This window comes from Octodon degus, unplaced genomic scaffold (assembly GCF_000260255.1).
Source record: "Octodon degus isolate 3935 unplaced genomic scaffold, OctDeg1.0 scaffold00136, whole genome shotgun sequence".
NCBI classification, from domain to species: Eukaryota; Metazoa; Chordata; class Mammalia; order Rodentia; family Octodontidae; genus Octodon; species Octodon degus.
The window spans coordinates 4,074,396-4,080,287 of NW_004524712.1; positions in this window are offsets into that span (position 1 = coordinate 4,074,396).

A 5,892-nucleotide genomic window follows, 5' to 3' on the forward strand; every position below is an offset into this window, starting at 1 on the left:
TGTCCCAGAGACCCAACTTTCTCCTAGTAGGTTTCACCTTTTCCAATTTCTTCCACCTCCAGGATCTGGGAGGGGCAAGCCTTGAACATTTTGGGTTTTGGGGGCCACTTTGCTTTACAATGCCAAGTTATTTCAGCTCAGGCATAAGAATTTGCATGAACTGTGTACGGATATAATTTCTTAACCAAGTCAGGCTGTAAGTTAGTCACTCAATGAAGGGAGATGATATGAAAAATATTTGTTCTTTTGTTAAAAATCAAATTTTTCCCTTTCTTCTGCCTAAAGGTAGAGCAGGACTTGAAGTCAGATACCTGAGTTTGAATTCTGCTGTGGCTGAACACCTTTTTTCCTCTTTGGTAATTGTGTACCACCCTCTAAGTCTTTGTTTCTTCATAAAATGATTAAAATATCTACATTGTGTTATTTGACATAGCATAAATGACATGATTTATGTAGAAGTGGCATATTTATTTTCTATCTATGGTTCATATATATATTCACATAAAATATATATTTGAGGAGACACTAACTGTTTTCACTTGTGTCAATGTGTGCAAAGAGAGTTTGAAAACCACACTGTCATTACTCAGAATTTCAGCACCTGACAAGTGGGGAAATCTGGACAAATTGTAGCTCATTACAGGATTTAACATAAACTGTGAATATCATTAGCATTTAGTCAATCATTAAATACTGATGATTTGACATTGCCCTTTCAGTGTCATGATCTCCTTGAGAAAGGGCTGCAAGATAAGAAAAGTAAGTTGTTGTGAAGAGCAGGAATTCATACGGCAGCACTTTCTGTTGTCTTGTGACTTAAGTCCCTTCATTTCAAGGCAGTTTTCTTGCCACTTGGTTCCTTTATCCTATGTAACTCTCTGTGATCTTACTGCAGATTTTTGACATCCATTATTAAGATTTCTTTCATTTGACTTTTTTTCTTGATATCTGATTATAGAAGATTAGATCATCATGGAGGGTCTAATGCAGGACTTTTGATTGTAAGACAGGTGTTTGGAAAAAATGAATGTCTTGTTATATCTGTGCAAATATCCATGACTTTTTAGTTTATCAAATGAACAAAGCCAATCTCAATGATTATTTAATTACTATATTTTCCCTTCATATTCTGCTGAATATTGGTAAGTACAATTTTAATATGTGTATAGTACAAGTGATTATGGTCACCCACTGTGTCTCTATATCACAGTATCTATGGGATGGTATCCTGTCTACATCTATATTTTTGGGTGTCATGACACACTATTCTAAATGTCAAAAGGATAGTAGGTTGGGAAATTTGAGCATAAGTATCACTAAATTCAAATGAAACTTTTAAAGTATATTCTTTATACCTCATTGTGTGATATGGCTATTATGATGTTGAAGATAAAAACTAGGAAGAAATTTTGAAACATAGTGAAAACAGTTACTCTATTATTACTTGTTATGCTCAGAAATGCTAGACTTTGAAATTAATTTGAATAAATTCATTTACCTAATTTCTCTAGATCCCCAGTGAAGGAACATGAAAAATAGTGTGTTTATTTATTTATTTTGGAGGAACCTGGGATTGAGCTCAGGCCTTTGAGTTTGCCAGGCAAGCGTTTATCCTACTGAGCTATCTCCCCAGCCCAATAGTGTGTTTATTTAGAGCTATATATTCATTTCCTTACTTACTTTTATATGAGTCCCAAAAGAGGTCAAGGGTGCCCTATAATGGTAACAGTTTGCATACAGAAGGCTTTAAATTTCAGATTGGCTCTATCTCCTAAAACATGGCAGTTTGCAGCCTGATGTTGGTCTCTGCCTCAGAAGCCAGACATTTCCCTTGATTCTGCCTCAGTTCCTCTTCTGTTGGCCATTCTAGTCTGGTGAATGGATGTGTTGCTACCAGAAATCAAACGGTGATCACACACAGTAAAATACAAGAAAGGACTAAATCTCTACATCTTTTGGGATGAAGCTCTTTTCTTTGACCCTCTTGGCCTTTGAAATCTGCCAATGAAACAGAAAGTGTGACTAGTTGGCATTTATTAAATATTTATTGAGCACCTTCTGTGATCAGACATTTTGCTAGGCAATACAGATCATAAAGGTGATAGGTAGAGGTAATAGATTCCCATATATAATGCACAATTACTGTTCATTTTGAGGAAAATGAGAGTAGTTAAGAAAGAGTATCTTCTTTTTGGGGCTAAACTAGGAGGTTGTGGTGCATGATGGGAATATTTAATTTTGTAATCCAAAAAGGGAGTTATTCCAAGGAAACAGTGGCACCATTTTTCCTGTGCTTACGAGATGAATTGGGTTGAAGTTGCATGTTTTTATTCATTAAACTACAGACACTTACAGAGGAAGATGTTTTAATTAGATTTACTTCAAATAATGATACAATATCAAGTGAAATGCTACTTTGGCAAATGTCTTTAGAATCATTGCAACATATTGGAGCAGTTTAACATTTCTTTTGTTTGGGTTTTATATAAGCAAGAGGATGCTTGCATACTTAATCATTTTCAATTTGTTTCTTGTGTGCTATACTTTTTGTCAGTCAGTTAATTCAACTTGAAAAATAGGAGAAATCATTGGAGAGAGGTGGTGAGACAAGTATATAATTAAGTAAAATGTTTATAGAAACATTAACTGTAACTTAAATCTTGAATATAATAATAAGTCTAAGATTTCACATTAAAATGTAAAGTTAAATTGACTTATGCCCTCAATCTGAGAAGATGACTTTGTATTGAATTTCAGGGGATCATTCAATTTTGGGGTAAGGATGAGGACAAGAATTTCTATGTTCTTCTTATATCCTACAAGCTCATCTGTATTAATTCATGCCAAGAGCTGATTTAACTCTTAGCCATTCGGCATTAGGCAACTTTTAATTTCAGATTGTCTCTCATTTGTAAGGCTTTTACGAAGTTGAAATTGGTCAGGAAGCTTAAGTCTTGGCTCTAATGAGACCCTAGAGGTCGTTAGGTTTACAACTTGATCCCTTCAATAATGTTCTTAAATGAGTACCAGACAAGAGAATTTGCACTCTCTGAAGGAAGTCCATTGATGTCCGTGATGTACTGTCAATAATTCTATTATTATGATGACATATGCCGGCTGAGCTATGTCTCCTTATAACTTTCACCCTGTTCTCTCATTATTGTGTATTTTTGAGTCAATCTACTTGATCTTTTATTTTATACTAACATCTATGTGACATAGAAATACTTAAGCAACTAGTTCAAATTATCATGTGCATTTTATTTTTAAACGTGAGTCCTTACTGACTCTATAGGGGCTGTCCTGCCTGGGTTTAGCCAGTTCCTTAAGATGGTGAACACCTGTTGATTTCAGGCCCTAAGAAGAGGAAAGGCTGAGCCATCCACTTGTAGAACTTCACCAAGAACTATTGTTGCTGGTCCTGGACCAGCTCACGCTGGAAGAGGTGGTTAGAAATTCTCTTCTGTTTCAATCTTGGGATCATTGCTTCATAGATTATAGTGGTCATTTTATGAAAGGGACATCACATATCTAGTAGAGATACGTTCTGTGGTAGCACGAATCAGAGAAAGTCTCAGGTGGGTTTTTTTAGGATTACTTTTTTTCTGACCAAAATTATCATCATTGCATCTTTAAATGTGGGTTAGGTAGTAAGCATATTCTCTCTAAATGTGTCAGTTATAAGTACTTTTGTCTTTTTAAAAATGTATTTAGTTCAGGGTCTACAGGGTCTCATTACCTAGATCTTAGATCGGACTCGCAGTGATTGTCCGGTTTTCAGCGTCACAAGTGCTGGAATTGCAAGCATGAGTCACCGAGCCCAGCCTCAATCGCTGTCTCAGCGCACTGCGAGGGAGGGGGGAGCCAGCACCGCACGAGGGGATCAAACCCAGGCCACTGCGCTCTGCCTAAGCAGGCGCCTTAGTCTGAATAAGTGCTTTTGATGTTGCAGGGAAAAGCAAGCTAGGACTCACCTATTTACTCTTTTTAGTTTTTAATTTTTTTAAAGAATGTAAAATGGTGGTAGGAAAAAGAAAGCCTTAGAAAGGATACAAACTAAGTAATAGGAATTCAGCGATGGTTGCTGTATTCATGATGTTATCTTCAGGTTACCAGATAGAAACTTGCAAGATTGGTTTAAAGAACAACAAACAAACAAAGCAATAACAAAAAAGTAACAAATTCAAATGTAAAAAAAAGATGGAAAGAAAACAAATTTAAGCATTATCTGCTGCTTTCTAAAGGCCAGCAGAATTCAGCAGCACCATTATCCAAAACTATTCTGCATTTATACCCAAGTATATTTTCCCCTTCTTTCATTTGTACCTTTCCTCATCCCAGTTTTTCCTTCTCATTAAACAAATTCTTTCCCTTTTACATTATCTGTTGTACTTTTCAGATTTTAATTACTCTTTCAGGTTCTCCTCACCTATTTCCTCTTCTAGTCAAACAATATTTTCTAGGTCTTTATATATCCAAGAAACCATAATAGGTTTTAAAGTTACTAGTAATCCATAGATCAAATGATTATTAGTTTCACTGGTAATTGATAAAAGCCATGTTAAGCCCATGAGATATACTTTTACAGTAATAAGACTGACAGATATTGAAAATTCTGACAATATGAACTGTTGGCATAAACATGCCAGAAGTTCCTCACTGCCTACTGAATTACAACACTCTTTGCAGCTCCCATTAAGATGGCTTTGTAATTATTTCAATTAAATGCCTGAAGTTAAGCCCTGCTCATAACATTAAGTATCAGTACAGACCATCATTTGCTGCTTTTCAGAAATATCCTTCATTTCAAATTGTGCTTTCTTCCCTCACTCTCTGCCAATCATAACCCAACCTACCATTTAAACCCGTTCAATGTCATATTGTCAGTCAAGCCTTTTTCTAAGCTTCGAAGCACACTATTAATAGCACTATAATAATGATGGCACCTAACACGCAGTGTGCATTTACTAAGCAGGAGAAACTGCAGTTTTACCTCATTAATACCTGCAAAATATATGGGACGATACTATTATTTGCTTTTTGCTGAGAAATAAAAGCAAAGTAGAGAAAGTTTCAGTGACAATGCCAAATATATTATAGTGTCATGTTGCAAAATTTTTTAAGCCATAAGATTTATTTTACTATAGGCCTATTCCAGGGCTATTTTAGAGATAAAAACATGAAGTCTTAGGCAACTGAAATACTTCTTCAAGCTAATTATAATATACCAGTCACCTCACTCAAATTATTCTACTTTTAGGAATGTTATTGGAAGCTTAACAGTCTCAAAAACATTAAACCTTCACTATCATCTTAGTTTCTTAAATAATGATTATATCTCTACTAGGATGTAGTAAGCTCTTCAGTCTTTAAGACTCCAACCTTGAAGGCTTAACTTAATGTCCTCCCATAGTATATGCTCAACAAATATTTTAACATAAATATTAGTATTATCATACTTGATGAATGAAGACAATAAAAAGATCTATCTTACTGTCTCAAAGAGATATTCAAGAATTTGGTGATAATATGTTTATGAATGTGTTCTAGGGAGTACAGTCACTTTACCACATAGCTTTAAAATGTTATAAAAAAGGAGCTTCAGTGGAGATTTAATTTGCATCTACTTTCAAGCAGTCTTTATCAAATGTACCTCACAGGATAAGTTTCCAAGTTCTTAACAAAGGCTTTTGCCTTCTAGATACTGTAAATCTATAAAAGTCAGTGTCATTGGGAATGTTGCCTGGGGGTTAAATATTAAAGCAACCTTTGAGATCTGGTGGAGAACTGAAATCAATTACATGTAGCTGTAGGACACCTGCCTCCTACAACTGTGTGAATTAGCACTACCCAGACACTAATGGTGAGCACTAATTTTTAGAAATTCCTGCA